Source organism: Mus pahari, chromosome 7, assembly GCF_900095145.1.
Source record: "Mus pahari chromosome 7, PAHARI_EIJ_v1.1, whole genome shotgun sequence".
NCBI classification, from domain to species: Eukaryota; Metazoa; Chordata; class Mammalia; order Rodentia; family Muridae; genus Mus; species Mus pahari.
In genome coordinates this window covers 49,774,128-49,792,308 of record NC_034596.1, presented here as the reverse complement: position 1 = coordinate 49,792,308, position 18,181 = coordinate 49,774,128, and the positions used below count along the sequence as shown (strand labels likewise).

At 42.4% G+C, this 18,181-nt stretch overlaps 1 protein-coding gene across 4 annotated transcripts in view; it reads right to left on the bottom strand.

Annotated features, from left to right (window-relative positions):
* The window catches only part of Akap6 (A-kinase anchoring protein 6), a 432,548-nt gene that overhangs the window by 340,826 nt on the left and 73,541 nt on the right, over positions 1–18,181 (bottom strand). The window contains exon 1 of one of the 4 annotated variants that reach the window (XM_029540881.1): positions 10,514–10,567. The exons of 2 other annotated variants lie outside the window; for them this stretch is intronic. The gene's annotated coding sequence lies outside the window, so the exon portion shown is untranslated. Of the gene's footprint in view, positions 1–2,856; positions 2,877–10,513; positions 10,568–18,181 lie in introns of those variants that run through there. One more of the 4 variants, XM_029540882.1, reaches the window with a different exon arrangement.

The following is an 18,181-nucleotide window of genomic DNA, read 5'->3' as shown; positions in this document are numbered from 1 at the left end:
AGTACTTGGGTCAGAGTGGGGTGGGTCAGAGTGGGGAGGGTAAGAGTGGGGAGGGTCAGAGTGGGGTGGGTCAGAGTGGGGAGGGTCAGAGTGGGGTGGGTCAGAGTGGGGAGGGTCAGAGTGGGGTGGGTCAGAGTGGGGTGGGTCAGAGTGGGGTGGGTCAGAGTGGGGTGGGTAAGAGTGGGGTGGGTCAGAGTGGGGTGGGTACTCCACATTTCTTAGGTACTCTTCCAGTACTGCCCTACAACCCCTCTCCTGACTTCCTTGTTTCTCCCTCTTCTCTCTGCTCTCTGATCCCCTCCCCTCCCCACTCCCTCTCTCCGACTCTCCTTCCCACCCCCCTCACAAGGACCCGTGCAGCACACTCTCATCTCAGACTTAGGTATTCAAACCTGACTTTAAAGTTCTGATCATCTTGCTCCTAGCGCCCAAGTGCTGGGACACCTGGAGTGTCCTGAGCTGCGTAAAGTCTATCAGTGACTCTTCTGAAGCAAGGTGGTTTGCAAATGACAAAGCACATCTCATTAAGCTGGCTGGCGCCCCCTTTGGTGCCTGCCTTAGGAAGCCTCCTGGTGACAGGCGGGAGGGAGAAATACATCCCTCAGATTTTCAACCATCTTGTGTTTAACATTTATTAAATGATAACACTAACCTTAGGTAATAAAAATCTCAAATATAACAAAGTTTGACAGAAGGCATCCAATCCCAGGAAGGTGGGCTACCCCAGTACTTCCCAGGCCACACCCCAGTATCACACAAGTGCTGACTCTGACTTCCCTGAACACCGAACACGGCTAAATTATTAACCCGTTCTCTGCTTTCTAAGGGGCAAATATCAAGTCTCAGTCTCAGAAAGAGAAATCTGATAACAAAGGCAGCAAAGCCTTCTTGTTCAAGGCCGTAGAACTGGTTACAAGTGGACAACGCACTGATGTAACAATGATTGTCTCAAAAGCTCGACTGTGCCAAAGGTCAACTAAGAGTCGGGCTGGTGTGCACTGAGCTGCCTCAGATGCATAGAGAGTCGCCTAGGTGCCCAAGACCCTGTGTAACTAATGGATGGCACTTATGACGGGCAGATTTGTCAGGTTCCTAAAGCAAGTGATTCACGTCCTACCTTAAACTAGAGATATAGCAACGACTCAGCTCGCCCAATCGCAGAACTGTCTGAGCCCACATTTCCACATGTGCCGTCCGGCTACACACAAGTAACTATAGGACAAGCACTCGGTGCCTCTCAGACTTAGCTTCCTCAGCTGCAGAGTGAAGGGACCGAACTAGACAAGATCTTATCTGGGCAGAAGAGTGTAAGACTGTTCACAGTGAGAGATCCGGGGATTTCACAGCCATTACTGTTTCTTTTCTATTCTTATCATGTATAACTACTACATGGTGGCTCTCCATTACACTAAAGCACACAAATAGAATCAACTGGTTTATAGGAAAAAATATTACTAGGAAAAATAATTTCTAAAGCATAGTTAGCGTTGATAATTTCCCCCAGAAGAACAAACATGACAAGGGCTGCCCTCTAGGAATCATCCCCTCGAGACTAGTGACATACACATGGCTCTTGTATAGAACCCAAAGCAATAGGGAAACTATTGGGGACGACCAAATGTGCATTACTCTGGAGAGGGGTAGGAAGCCCTGAAAGGCAAACTTCAAAGCAAGATTTTCCTGTGGCAAATGTTCAGCTAATCCAACTGAAAAGAAGGAACCTTGCTGTGTAACCCAGGCGTGTCGACGAAGCGAGGTTTATTGAGCTCACACTTGAGTTTCTGTTGTGTACTTTCCCTTACGTATACTTTTGCCACTGAGAAATGAGTGCGTGTGTCAAACACTTAGCAAGCGTGGGGCGTGGTATAAGTGAATCAATCACATGGTTCATAGGAAGCAATTAAAGCGAACATTTGATTTTCAATTCTGACAGCTCACAGTGCAGCATAGCAGCAGCAATGGCCACGCCCCCTGGTTTTCATAAAACAATCACATCTGATGGAAAAGATAAACGTACGTAATTCAAGGCAACAGCATCAACACGCAGAGACCACGGCAGTGATCTTCGGGTGGAGCTTCCTGCCCTTATCCTGGTTACTTCTGAAACATATCCCACCTAAATACAAACAGTGGGGCACGGGTTTCTACTTCTAGGTGCTGCAAGTTCTGTGCTTCTCCTTCACGAGTCACTTCATAAAGGAAAAGAGGCCTTCTCGTCACAGAAACGTTAGAAAAGAAATGCCACTAGACAGCAGGTCACGACAGTACAAGTGAGAGCATCAGCCCGAGAGCGTACAGGTACCCACCCACCGAGCTGCAACTGACTCCAAGAAGACAGGAAACATCAGATCAATCAGCGTTTGAAACCCAAGGGCCTCTCCCTCCCTCCCATCACCAAATGTTTGTCTGTGGTCACCTTCCCAGCATTAGAGATAATGCCTCCTTTTATCCCGGCTCCTGTTATAAATAGCATCCGTCCAATCCTCCCCTTCCCATGCAACTAGAGAGAGGCAGCATACGAAGCACAAACGCAGAAGGAAGTGACAACCTTCAATCTTTCCTTATTGATTTGTGCGATTTTCCCTACCTTACTCTACTTACTATCCCGTGAAGACAGAAGAAAATGCACCACGGATTGCTTCATAAGGACTGGTACTGGTATATCTGTAGCAGTCCAAAAACTTTGAGTTGAAGCCTGCTGTTCCCAGGATGCATTTGCATATGCTTAGATAAAGGCAGCCTTCTTACCTTAAAATCAAAACGCAAAGAGCCTAGCTGCCCAGCCCTCAGATTGCCCATCTCCTTTCTCCCGTAATTTCCCTCTCTTAAATAAGAAGCAGAAAAGTGGGAACCTACCAACTGTACTCACTGTAAATGCTTGGTTCCTAAGGTTCCCTTCAGGATTAAGCCTCTAGCTCCTCCTCCTCCGCTCCCCACCCTAGCTTTCCGCTTGTAGCCAAACAAGATAAAGGCCAGTGTCAGCTGCTCCAAGCTGGCAGGGCCTTGCAACAGCTTTGGTGCTCTAACTCCCAAGTTGGTGACCTAACTCCCAAGTAAGGGCTGCTGCCCAGTCCCTATTTGGAAGCCATTGTATATGTCACAGGCTGCAGTCACAGGCGGGGCTGAGTGTGAACTGGGCAAAGGAGATAGATGCCAAAACACGGACGGATGCCTAAGGATAGGAGTGCTCTGTGGACAGAACACAGCCACCACTCAGAAGAACCAGGATGGTTCTCCCCACAAACCAAGCATGCCTGAGGCCAGATAAAGTAACGGTGGTGTGCTAGCTGTCAAAGCTGTCTGACTAAGTGGGCTTGTGTGTCCCCTCTTTCCTCAAGAAACTGTTTCTCTCATGTCTGTATTCCACGATGTGAGAAGCAGTCTCGTGATCACACGAACCCTCCGTAAGCTTGAACACAGCCTTCCATGCTCTGCTTGCTTGACAGGGCTAATTTTAGTCACATTAACACATCTGCATGCTGGATGTTGCATCTTACAAAACAGAGGTGGAGGCGATTGTGTTAGGCATCCCATCCATTCTGACCTAACAAACGGTCCCTTTTTCTCCTTCCTTTTCATTTCCTTCTCTTCTATTCTGATAACCACTTGTCACAGAGCCCATTCATACCGACATTTAGAAAGGAAAAACGCATCTCCTAGACTATTTCAATGTTGGTCTCCTAATTTGATTGCATTAAGGAAAACAAACGGACTCAAGAAGTACACCCTATCCCTGAGTCCAGATGAGCAGAACTGGTCTCCGCAAAAAAAAAAAAAGCACAAGAAGCACGTTAGTAGGCTGCTTAATTAAACGCCCCACCTACCTAGAGGGATGAGGCTCGAACTCATCTCCTGGCTTTACCCCCATGCTGCCTGACTACCTCCCTGGATCTTATGGGGTCCACAGATAGAAAACTGAACAATTCTAAGTCTAATTGCTGCTGGCGACTTGGTAGTATACCTTGAAATGAGGGATGGAAGAGACAGTGGCTGAGGCTCCAAGCGAAATCTCCAGAGACACGACCTGCGCCTCTTCTTGTCTCACCCACCGACCCCATGTTGTCTGGGACCCCTGGGAGTGACAGTGTTCTGATCTTCTTGCGTTCACGGGCCATCTTAGGGAAAGAGAACATCAAGCGCACCTGGGAAGGGGACATGTTGACAAGCAGGCTGGGACAGACTGCCACAGTTTAAAGGCTCGCCCCGGAGTTAACGGCGTTTTCCCCTTTCTGTGTTTTAATGTCCTCCCACAGACACATGGCTGATGACACCCATCCCTCACTCAGATAGCCTGTGTGGAAATTATGCTTTTCCCCTCAGCCACGCAGCCACGCATCAGTATTGCGATGGTATCTTCCAGCGCAATCCTGTGCTTCATAAATCGCGTTCCTTCCTCAGCCCCTCCTCCCAGATTTTCTGAAAAATGGATAGCCAACCTGACCAGGCTAGTCCCCGTGTCTCATGTTTTCTTTCTTCCAGGACAGAAATAAGTCCCGGTCATCAAGATTCACTTGGCTGCATGAGGCAGTCAGCCACAAAGCACGCCCCATCATCAGTGTGTATGTGGGCCACCACGAGATGGATGCTCATCACTTTTGCTCCCACCCCAAGCTGACAAAATCACCTTTAAGTAGTAGGCAGCCGAGTTTCTCTTATTTGAGAAAATGTCTTGAGAAAGACTGGATTTGTAAAACACTCATCTTAAGACAACCATAGTGCCAGGCAGAGCTCTGGTCAACATACTGGGTATCGGTCCAGTCTGGGCTACCAACAGGACTACATACATACCTTGTCTGAAACATACAAAGTAAAGTACCAGTACTGTTACTTATCCACTGCTATTAATGTGCATAAAGTGCATTAAGATTCATTTCAAATTAGCCGACGTTACTGAGAAGCAACTATGTATCAAACATCTTATGTTTATATGACACACTGCGTTTAGCCTCGAGAATTACAATTGTATAGGGACAGTCTCTGTCTCTCCTACCCCAGTACTTCTACATACTACATAGGTAAGAAGTAGTCAAATACACGCATGCAAACTAAAAGAATGGCATTAACCCTTGGACAGAAACATGAAAAGCTCCATTCGCTGGAGAAGGTGATATTTGAGATGAACTGAGTTTGATTCAGATAGGAAGAGACAAAAGGACATTGGTGGGATTCTAGGCAGGGGAAGTGGGTTAACAAAAACACCCCTACACCATGAAGTAAGAAAATTCAGCAGTTAACTGTTGAAAGAACTGAGAATTCAGTGTGGCCCTGGAGTAGGGGCACAGGAGAAACTGCAGCCACATTCCGATAGCTTTGAACAATCTATACTTGAGGCTTGGAATGACTCTCACTGGGCTACGGAATCTGAAAAGACAGCTTAAGAAGAGAAAGCAGAGAAAATGAGACAATAAGCGACACATGGAAGCTTATTTATCAAGAAAGGGAAATGAAAAATAAAAATTCAGAAAAGACTCCTTTTTCTAGGCAAATCTTAATCAACGCAGAATATAACTTTAAAACTTCCTGTAGTACAAGGAGAGAGAAAGAGAGGGGTAAGGAGGGAGGCAGAGAGGGAAGGGGGAGGGAGGAGTCTGACTTTATAGCAGAATGATTAAGGGGACTTTGTGTTCTGCCCTACCTGCTCCATTAAATATAAAAAGAGGTCTCCATTTTTAGTTCTCCATTAGCACTGGCCGGCTCACAATCATATCACAGATTTGAAGTGGAAAACTTTTAAATGCCATTTTATGTAATTATTTGACTTTTTTCTTGTTCTAAAATTTCTTTCAAACTCATTTTACAGTAATACATATTAAATCAAACATTGTCAAGACGGACGCACCGAGGTTAAGAGACCCTCTCTGTCTCCAGGTTCTTAACTCCTGACAACAAACGATGAGTCTGTCGATTCGTATCCTCCATCATTATGCAAAGGAAGAAGGAAGATGAACCACAACAGCAGCGTAATCTTTGGACATCCTGAATTCCAAAGTTCATTAGTCACCCGTATTAATGCAGGGTTTGGCGACTCTGTGTACATTCCCAGATACTAACAAGTTTCTAGAGAGGTTGCTAAGGAGATATCTAGGTAGACAGTCCACTGAATACAGCTACCTAATTTTGCTCCCTCCTAAATTCCTACAATCACTAAGGGTGGCAAGTAAACACCAAAAATCAGAGGAAAAACAATGTTTTGACAGCTACAAATTAGATAAAGAAGCAATACATGGCTCTTATAACTTACAAAAGCTAAATACTACGCCAGTAATTCAGGGAGTGCAGAAGCAACATGCCTTTTCTTTCAAGTATTTTGGAACTAGTGAACCTAGACATCTTTACAGATAGACAAGGGGTGGTGCCTGGAGGAGATAATTGTACCCAAATGAGGTCTGGTCTTTGTCCAAGCTCCTAAGAGGAACCCCCTAACTCCATGGGGTTTCCTAAGTAATCAGAAGGACTGGGAACGGAGCCTGCTGGCCTGGATCAACCGGCCCTGTGATCACATGATCACAGCCTTTAGTACTTTCACCTGGCTGCCTCTACTCTGAAGCCCCAAGGAAGGACAACAGACCTTGAAGCTCAGGCGCGAGTCCAAAGCTGATAGCACTTGATGAATAGTGTGCTCTCATGCGTGTGTGTGTGTGTGTGTGTGTGTGTGTGTGTGTGTGTGTGTGCATGTGTGTGTATAGGGATGTGTGGGTCCGTGTGTAAATGTACACATGGGAGGCTAGAGGTCAATGTTGGATGCTTTCCTCATTCACTTTCTACCTTAATTTGGAAACAAGGTCTCTTAGTGTACAGTATTAGAGTAGCTCCCTAAACTGCCAGCAAGCCATGAGGGGCCTTCTGTCTCTAGAACCCCAGCGCTGAAGTTACAGGTTTAAATTGCTATGCCCGGCTTTTTCTGTGAATGAGAGGGGTCTGAGCACAGGTGTTCATGCTTGTGTGGCAAGTTTACTGAATAAGCCATCTCCCAATTTTCTTAACATGGAAATTAATAAAGAGAGAAACCCAACTCTTTTTCTAAAGAAGGAAAAATAAGTCCAGTCTATTAAGGACAAAGTAAACACGTCTCAAAAAGAGGTAAATAAATGGCCAATAAACAATTGATCTAACCAAGCATCAGAGAAATGTAAATCAAGACCCTGGGATACTATCTCACTCCAAGAGAATGGCAAAAGCTAACACAATTTGACAGGAATATAAAGAACGAAGAACTCCTATAGACTATTGGGGTGATGTGATCAATATAGCTACATGGAAAGCAGAGGAACTCCTCTACAATTGAAATTAAAACTGGTGGAATCTATAAGTGCACTACCAAGTAAAACATCAAAAGATAGATGAAACACATCAAACACAGACTTGTGTTCCTGTTTATTTAAATCCAATTCACAATCACTGAAATATGGAAACAACACAGATGCCTTTCAATAAACAAGTAGAGAAAGTTTGTGTGGCATATATAAACAAAGAGATATTATTCAGCCATTAGAAAGAATGGCATTCTGTCATTTGCACACATATGTATGGAACTGGAGGTCACTGTGTTCACTGAAATAAGCCAGACAAAGAAGAACTAAATCCTATGTGTTCTCGCTCACTTGCAGCAACAAATATACTACTCTCAAAGAACAGACGGGTTAGTGGTCACTAGACACTATGCTGTTCAGAGGGGAATGGAGACAGAATGAAATCTCATAGCGTACTCCGAAACACAGGATGGAGAAATTCCTTTTGGTCTTCAGCATAGTAGAGTCCCTATCAGTTATAATGATCGATGATAGATTTTAAAGTCAGGAGTAGAATATGAAGTTCCCAAGAAATGAAAATGATTAACCAGGAGATGAGAATGCGTGTCATACTTACTACTCATTACAGACATGTACTACGTTATCATAATGTATCCCATAAAGTTGTATAAATATGATGTCTTTAACAAAATAAAAGAAAGGGAAGAAAGAGAGACACAAACAAACAAACAAACAAAGAGAGAAAGCAACAAAGAAAGAAACAAAGAAGGTAGGGGGAGGGAAATGGAATGGCTCTGGAGAAGTAAGTAAATACATCAGTCAAGAAGCAGGAGGAGGGGGAATGGGGTAGGTGGTTTGCAGAGGGGAAACTGGGAAGGGGGATAATATTTGAAATGTAAATAAAGAAAAAAACAAAAATAACAAAAAAATATTCATTGCAGTGAGTAATTGGTCTGATTCAACATCTCTGGCTTATGTGACACCGTCAATATTGGATCTTCACCCAGACTCCTCCCAGTTATACTGTTTTTGCCCTGTGTCATGGAGATCCTGCAGCTTTGGAACAACAGGACCAGCCCTTTGACGAGCTCCAATGGTTCACAGATGGTATAGATTTTGGGGTGGGCTAACTCATAGCCCTGGATCAGGCTTGGGTGTTATCAGCTGGCCACCTTATTGCACCCCTGGGGTGAGCGCTACAGTATTGTTCAGGCTAGCCCACCCAATTCTGCCACTGGCAGGAGACCCAGTCAATTCTCCTGCCCTCAAACCCTCGGGGCCAGCTCACCTGTTCCCGGGGCCTGGCTCTCCTGTGTTTCCCATGGCACGGCCTGCAGCTGGTCAGGGGCAGAGCCACCTCACGAGCACTCAAGACCCCAGGGACAGGGGGAGAGGGGTGGAGCACAGCACCCCTGAGCCCAAGCCACCTCAGGACAGATAAATAGCCAGAGCAGTTCTCCCATGCTCACACCCTCAGAGAGGCTCACCCTCACCCCTCCCAACAGGGTCAGCTCTACTGTGCTGCCCAGGCAAGGAAGCACCATACTTTCAAATGCAAAATGTTCCTTTTGATTCAATTCAGTAAAACTGCTGCACACATTTCACTAAGATAATCTTTTATAAAGAACTTTAAGAACTCTATAACCAAGAAGACATTTCTAATTGACAACCACTAGCCCACTGGAGTCTCACTGGGTACACAAAGCACCCTTAAGGGCAACCCCATGGCCATCAGTAAATGCCAACACAAAACAAACTCAAGGGTATTTTTGGAGATTTTCTTTTTGTTTCAAATTGCTCTGTTTGTGCTTTCTAGGTTGGGGGGGGGGGTGTTTGTTTTTTTTAACTGACTGGTCTTTTGTTTAAATGTCATGATTTCTGATATTGTGTTTTTATGGGTTTGTGTGTGTGTTTCTTCTGCTTTTTATTTTTTCTTTTTACTTTTCATTGTGGTTTGTTTTATTTGCCTGTTTGTTTTCCAAAGAGAGGGTGAAAGAAGGAGTGGAGTTTGAATGGGGGGGGTAGGATCTGGGAGGGGGGCTAGGATCTGGGAGGGGGTAGGATCTGGGAGGGGGAAGGATCTGGGAGGGGGGAAGGATCTGGGAGGGGGGTAGGATCTGGGAGGGGGGGTAGGATTTGGGAGGGAATGAGGAAGAGGAAACCCACCATTGGACTCCAGTGTATGAAAGAGTATTTTCAACATGAAAGGAAGAAAGAAAAAGAGAGAAGGAGGGAGGGAGGGGGATTGTAGGGAGGGTAACTTTTATTTTCGAAGACAAGTGAATCGGGCTTAAAGACCAAATAATGAATTGAGCCCAATCTTTCCATTGGTGTTAATTTGCCTTCTGCTGCTCTTTCTGCAATGTGAGGACACCCCAAATAACTACTACATTTTCTCTCAGAAACAGAGAACTGTGTGAATGAAGAATTCTCAAAAGGACTGGATTTCCAAACCCGTTTTCCTATTCACAATATTCCTTCACTGTAGCTTCTCAGATATTAGATGCCTCTAATGTCAACCTGAAATTGAAACAATGGAAGGTGCCCCGGCTCCAAAGGTCTCCCACGAGCAGGAGTCCTCCTGTGTCCCTTACTGCAGAAGCCATTTCTGAGTCTGTGGCTGTGCCGGCTCTCCCAGAATGGTTTCCATAAGACAAAGCCTGTTTGTTTCAAACGTCTTACAGTGGTTCTGCTCTAAATCTATCAAGTTCATGAAACAGTCAAGCATTTCAACCCGATCAGGCATCTAAATCAAATGTTAATGTCTGATTGAATCAGACTTCGCTCCAAAATGAACTGGTGTTTTGGAAAAATATCCATAGAGCAATGAGGATCTTACATACCTATACCTTCAAAGAAAAATACCACATATATTTTATGTACTGGGTAGATAGTACAAGCTCAAGGACGTTGTGTTTATATTGGAAGATATAAAAGCATAAGACATAAACTCTCCTCCACTGGATTCTTGGTGTTTTTTTTTAATAAATTAATTAACTCATTGTTTAATAAAAACACATAGCTACAATAGGACTGACTTCTAATTAGGAGCTGCTGACTTCAAAACTCTGTAAAGAGCCCACTAGCTCTTGTATCCACCTTAGAAGACTACAGTTTGAATTCCACCAGACACTTTGACAGCTCTTCCACTCATCAAAGGCAACACAAAGATTTATATTTTGAATTTAGGGCTTCACTAAAGGTCAGGAACATAAAGGACCACGCGCTGGATGCCACTCAAAGGCCGACTCCCAGTCTCTCACCTATGCCATCGGCAAGCTAGGGCCTGAAAGCAATGTCGGTCCAGCCGTCTGCTCTCTCCACTTCCCACCACCCAAGCTGAGCTGCGGAGAGAAAGAGGAAGCTGCAGTTTCCGCAAGAGGTCACAATCTGAGCTGCTCACTTACTCTGCGACTCAGCTAAGCCTGCAGCCACGCCCCCACACAGGGGAGCGACTCGCTGGCATCCAGCAGCAGCTTGGTGGCCTGGAAGAGGGCTGTGCACCCAACGTTTCCATTTTTCATGTCTTTCCCCTGTAGGCAGTAGTTTCTCATAATTGATGTGGCAATCAGAAACAGCGGGGCCTTCTCAGTAACCCCTGTCTGTCTCCTTTTGACTCATGCACCGCAGCGCAGTCAGATCCATCACATGACACAGCTACTTTTGTTCCCACTTAGTCATTTACAGCAGCTACAAAAGAATCTCAGATACAGTCTGCTCGCCGTGGCTTCTGTATATCGCACACTTTGCTCTGATCCTGACGTGGCTAACCGTTCTGCATGATTCAGGCGCTGACGGGCCTCCTGGAGGTCCTTTGAGTTTCTTCAGCAAGAAATGCTACTTTGCCTGCCAGAAAAATGAGTGATACAGGGTATTTCTAACAGTCAGCTGCTTCCGTTTTTTAAAAAAAAGAATTTGGGGGTGATCTCTAATAATCTGGTTCTATGTGGTAAGGGTTCTATTTTGTTCTTTTAACATATAATAGAACACCAGTAGCTGGAAGACTACAGTTTCCCTCCTTCAATGGGAAAATTGATGTGATTTTTTTTTTTTAAAAAAAAATTAGAATACAATGACATCACTTCCCCTTCCCTTTCCTCTCTCCTATTCTTCCTATGTATTCTGCCTTTTTCGTTCTCAAATTGACTACCTCTTTCTCTTTAATTGTAGTTGTGGGATAGGTGTGTGTGTGTGTGTGTTTGTGTGTGTATCTCAAACTATAAACGCGATCTAAGCATTCCATAGAATATTACTTATACATCTATGACTTCAGGACTGACCACTTGGTAATTAGATAACCAATTGGAGATTCTTCCCTGGGGAAGACTCTCTCTCCTGACCTCAGAATTCCTTAGTCACCTGCAGGTTTTTGTCTAGCACTGAGGCCCCACGAGCCCTCCCCTTTCCTTCTTAACATGTGCATTGCTATTGTCCTTGTTTAAGTCTTGTTTAGACAGCTGCGTTGATGAGACTTCACGAGTACAGCCTCTGGGACATCTCTGGGAGATGCAGTCTCGCAGCAACCTTCCTGATTTCCTAGCTCCTACAAGCTTTCTGTTTCCTCTTCTGCTGTGATCCCTGAAACTTAGATACAGGAGTTGTGTTGTAGATCTGTTGATTGGAGATGGGCCCCATACAATCACTTATTGTCTGCATTTGTATCAGTTGTAGTTTCCTGTAATGGTCTCCATCTGTTGCAAAGTGGTTTCTTTCTTTAAGGTGAAACATATTATCTGTGGGTATAAGGATACATGTTTAAATTTTAGATATGGATAATGCTGGTTGAGTCCAGTGACAGTTGTAGGTTCTTCTCCAAGGTTCATTATTTTACTAGCCTGAGGTAGTTGGCTAGGTTTCCAGAACCAGGCATGGTTTTCCTCTTGCTGAGCAGATCTTACATTCAGGTAAATATCTGAAGGTTACTACCAAGATGTGACCGCCACTGCTGTCCCCTTTGGAATATTGTGCCATTCTGGTTCTTGTGGTTCATAGTTGTCATAGATGAGCAGGATTGTCATAGATGGGCAGGATTGTCATAGATGGGCAGGATTATTGGTTGCTCCCCTCCCTTAAAGGCTTACGTGGTGGTTCTGGGACCGTGAAAGATGGACCACAGGAAGAAGATTTTCAGGGTAGATCCAGTTCGGATCCTCAGAATCCTGTGTCCAAAGTGTTTGGTGTCTTTGGAAATAGGAGCTTGTTTTCATCCTCTGGGAGGTAATGAAGAGCAACAGATGTAGCTCATGCTTAGGATGTGAAATTTTTAAAGAAAACAATTAGCCCTGTCTATAAGAGGCAGAGGGATGTGCTAGCTGACAGTTCAAGGGGAGAAGAGGATGGTTGGCTCCTTTAGATTTGGCATTGACCAAGGTATTCTGGCAAAAAGTGAATCAGCTAGTGCTCACCCTTTATCCCTGGGAACAGCTGCAGCTCCAAGCTCAGGCGAAAGAGCACGTCTCAGCACTTCTCAGTCAGGTTTCCCAAAGGATGCTTTAAAGGAGGAAATACCTCACACTTAACAAACTTCATCAAAAAGTGGCGAGATGTATCCATATCTAAATGCAGCAAGGTTTCCATTACAACAGAAACCCAGCGTGCAGGAAGAACATTGTCCTGAGCTCAGGTTATGGAGTTGCCACTGAGTCAAATAGCACTGGGTTTTATTCTGCAAGGACTTAAAAAGAAAAAAATAGACAAACTGGGCTTCACAAAAACTTAAAAATTTTGTAAAAAAAAAAAAAACATTATCAATACAGTAAAACAGCAAGTGGCAGGGTGGGAGAGAAATACCAATAAATCATGTATATGAAAAAAGATCAACAAATAGAACATACAGAAAACTTCAGGACACAAAAACAAGAACACAAACAACCCAATTTTAAAGATGAGCAAAGAACTAAAATATATATTTCTCCAAAGAAGGTATAAAATGGCTGATAAATCCACAAAGCATTATCAAACATCAGCAACCACTAGGGAAATGCTCACCAAAGCTAGAAGAGACTACCTCCCCAACAAACAAACAAGCAAGCGAAAGCATGAGGGTGTGAAAATATCGGAACCTTTATGTTAACAGAAGGATGAAGAAACCCAGCCCTGTAGGAAACAGTGTGGCAGTTTTGGAAGAAATTAAAAATAGAATCAGCAGCCAGAAAAGATCCAAGAAAAAAAAAATTCCTTTTGGATACAGAGCCAAAAAGGAACGAAAACATCCTCTGAGAGAGAAAATCGGGTACTCGTGTTCAATAGCAGCAGTGTTCCCAACAGCCAAAACATGGAAGCAACCGAGGGCCCATCCATCAGCTGGTGAATGGATAAACAAGATGTAGTAGATACATACAATAGAGTATTATTCAGGCTTAAATGGGAAAGGCATTCTGACACAAGATGAATGAACCTTGGAGACAGTATGCTAAGTGAAACAAGCCAATCAAAAGGACAAATACTCTATGATTTCATTTAAATAGCCAAAACCACAAAGACGGGCAGTAGAGTGTGGGTAGTCAGGGGGTGAGGGAAGGTGAATTAGGAGTTACTGCTTAATAAAGTTTACAGACAGGGAGTGAGATGTTTGTGGGGATGGCTATACAACAATATGAATGTTTTTACTTCCACTGAATGATTAATTTAAAAATTATTCTTACCAAAAATGCTTATAAGGAAGAAAAATATATTTTTGTACACATATGAAATTCTCAGCATATAAATATATCTAAATAAAAGTGATCTTTATGATAAATTCATGTCACGTGTCTTTTAAAAGAATTGTTAGTAAACAAGGACTAGTAGTAAAATCAAGGGAGTGTCAAAAATCATGAAAGTTCAAATTCTATAGGTCTAAAATTTCAGCTAAATGAATATAGGATCTCATATTGATACGTGAATAGATTTCAAACACAATTCAGGACACAACCTAAAAACACATAATCAATATTGTGATGGTTAGTGTTAATTTTCAACTAGACAGAATCTGGAGTCACCTAGGGGACAGGTCTGGTCATGCCTGTAAGGGATTATCTTAAGTTAACTGAGGTAGGAAACACCATTAACTGTGTTAACTGTGGGCAGCACCATTCCCTAGGCCAGGATCCTGAACTGTGCAATGGACCATGGATAAACATGGTGAGACTAGTATCCATTGTTCTCTGTACCTCATTGTTGACTTACTGTGAACAGTTGCTTTAAGCTCCTGCTGCCTGACTTCTCTGACTGTACCACAGAACTGTGGGCAGGAATCAACCCTTTCTCCTTTGTGTTGTTTTTGTCAGAGTATTTTGTCACAAACGGGAAAAGAAGCTTAGATAACAACCAAGATAATTTCTAAATACCACCTGAGTATTGGCATCATTTCAACATCCGTCCAAACCCTGGAGAATGTGTGTGCTGCTACAGAAATACTTTAGGATGGCATTATCTCAGAGCTCCTGTGAGTCACTGTCTCCCAAAGAACATATAACCATGCAGACTTAGCCCACACTTCTTAGCTATTAATTCCTTCTGAGTACCAATAATATCTAAGTCCCTAAAGTATTGGAGATACATATCTAAACTCTCATTCTGGATTAACCCTTTCCTCTCCAAGTTAGTTTTGGTCATGGTGTTTTATCACAGCAACAGAGAGCAAATCAAAGTCATCCACTGTCACCAACCATTACCTTCCCCTAGGACAAAACTGAACAGATATGGAAACTGCCCAGACGTTTCAGTGGGCCATACTCTCTTTCTCAACTTGTCTATAAAATATAAATGCTTTAAATATTTCTTTATATTTTGCATTACCTCAAAATATTCTCTTAACAGTACAAATAACATATATTAATATATAGATTTACGATAAAAATGTCTGCTATGGAATAAGGTTAGCTCAAGTGAGTCTTTTTTTCTCTATCACAATGCAAACAAGCAGGTCAATTAATTCTGCTGCAAAATTTCATAAGGGGAGCTCTGTCAACCTTCTTGTTGTAAAAAATCCTCCCAAAGGGATGGACATCCACAGAGCAGAGTAAGCAGAACATCACCCCCTCCGAGGGGACTGTTTGACACAAGTTCTGCTATGTGCCACTGACACAATACTTACAAACGGATATATCTGGGAACTTTATCTCCAACTACCATTTTCTGACACTGAGCTACTAACATTAGCTTCTGATAAGAGCTAATTTTATAGAAGTCAGTGTTACATAGTTTGGGTTTTTTTGTGTTTTGCTTTTTGTTTTGTTTTTTGTTGTTGTTTTGTTGTTTTTTGGTTTTGAGGATGAACCAGAACTGACACACAGGCAATTAAAAACACAATAAACAAACAAAGAAAACAAAAGCAATATGTCTACTCTTAAAGATCTGTGGGTAATTGGCAGAAACGGGGAATTATGTTAAAAGAAATAAGACTAAGAAGACATGTAAGCTAAATCAGTAGCTAGCAATGGAGAAAATAACAGGCAGATTTATATATAGAAAGATCACTCAAATGCCCAGAACCAGTGGCATCTTTTCACCCTAGGCGTGAGGTGAACATGGTCAAAGAATAAAATCTCCTGGAAGCTAATTTAGTTATTTATGTATTTAGGTAAATTATATTCATTATTAGAAAATCATTTTATTATAACTACTAACCAAATAATGGTACACATTAGGGAGACTCACTTTTCTCTTTCCATACATGCATGTAATGTGTAGTAATCATGATGTTCACACTCTGTTCATACATGCATGAAATGTGTAATAATCATGATGTTCACCCTCTGTCCATAAATTCATGAAATGTGTAATAATCATGATGCTCACCCTCTGTCCATACATGCATGTAACATGTATTAATCATGATGTTCACCCTCTGCCCTTTCCCTTTCCTCTTCGAACTCCTACACAGTTTCTAAAGTTCCTCCTCTATTCTCAGCTCCTCTTCTTGGTTTTGGGGGTTTTTGAGGGGGGATTTTTGTTTTGTTTATTTAACTTGGTTAGTTGTTTGTTGTTTGTTTTTGAGTCTTTACATTTAAAAAAAGAAGTAATATTTGTATTTCTTGCTTGTTTCACTTAATATAATATTCTCTAATTTTATCCACTTTCTTGAAATAATATTTCATTCTTCCTTATGGTTAAATAATACAGGCACGCATACCCACATGTACAAGCACACACACACTCACACACACCACCACCAACAACAACAACAATAGCATAATATTTATGGGTGTGCAGGTATCTCTAGTGTTTGCTGCTTTGGGGAATAAACCCATGGATGACACAGCTGGATCACATGGTACCGTATTTTCAGTCTTTAGAGAAACCTCAATGCTAGTTTCTGTAGAATCAGGACGAGTTTACATTCTATCAGCAGTGTAGAAAGGTTGCTTATCCTTCACACCCTTGGTAGCATTTCTTTCTTTGTTTCTTTGTTTTTATAAAAGCCATTCTAACTGAGGTGCTATGGAATTTAATTATAGTTCTATTTGCATTTTCCCAATTGCTAAAGTTATATTGATCATTTCAAACATCTATTTATTCACATTTATATTTCTTCCAAGATAGATGTTTCTGTAGGTTGGCCACCAACCCTTGCAACTGAATAGGATTCATGGGGCCCACTTTGGTTGAAGGAGAGAGGGGACCACCTACACTTTTTACTATCTTAAAGAAAATGCTTTCAGGTTTTTATCCACTTTACGATATTAGCTAATAGGACAATTGTATATAACCTTCACTGTATTGAGTTATAATAATCTTTCTATGCCTGGTTTATTTAGGGCCTTGTATTATGAAAGGGAGTGAGTTTTATCAAAGGCTTTTTCTTTATCTGCTATAATCACGTGATTTTTGTCTTTGGTTCTATTTTTATGCTACATATGTCCAACCATCCTTGCATCCCCAGACTAACATCTGTTTTCCATGGTGTATGGCTGTTTTTACTATGACGTTGAATTTGGTTTGTGGTATATTTTGTTGAGGGTTTTTGCATCTAAGTTCAAGAGTATTAATTGGTCTATAGATGTAGTGTCACTGTTGCTGCTGGTGGTGGTAGTGGTAATATTGCTATCCTTGCCAGATTTTGTGGTAGAGTAATGCAGACTTCAGAGAATAAGTTTCAAGGGTCTTCTTTCAATTTTATGGGATAGTTTGAGAAACATCACAGTTATTTCTCCACTGGAAGTTGGTAAAGGTCAGCAATGAAGCCCTTCCATCTGGAATGTATCTGAAGACTTGTCACAGGTCTGACATTGTTCCTTGTTATCTGTCTACTTGGGTTTTTATAGCCTCTCCATTCATATAAGTCCATAAATATGTATTTTTATAGATTTCCCCCATGTATTAGCATACTGTTCTTTTAAAAATTGGTCTGAAATATAGGTCAATGATACAGTGCTTCTCTGCTATCCATATGTTCCCTTCATTTTGTTGATTTTCTTTGGATTACTTTAAATATTTACTCTTTATTTCTGTAATTTAAGTAGAATTCTACGTTCTTATTGTTTGGAGTATGTCCTTCTCCAGAAAAAAAAATAAAATGAGGGGTCTCTTTTCTACGATACAAAATATAGCTGTAGGCAGGATTTAACCTACCCTAAACTTGGAAATTTGGTCAATATATACCTATTGGATGTTTACATTTATCTGTCATATTCTATTAATAAACAGCCTATTTATCCAACAACAGAGTTTCTCAACCTTGACACTGTTAAAATTTGGCTTAAACCATTCTTTGTCACATCAGCACTATGGAGTGCTCAGCTGCTGTGGTCTCTGCCTACTATGTGCAAGGAATAATTGCCCACTTCTGCAGTCGCGACAATCAGAAGTGTCTGTAGATACCACTGAATGTTCCCTGGGAAGTAAAAGCCTCTAGAGAACTCCAGATTTCTCAGGAAGCAGAGGCAGGGGCAAGGGGCAAGGGGCAAGGGGCAAGGGGCAAGGGGCAAGGGGCAAGGGGCAAGGGGCAA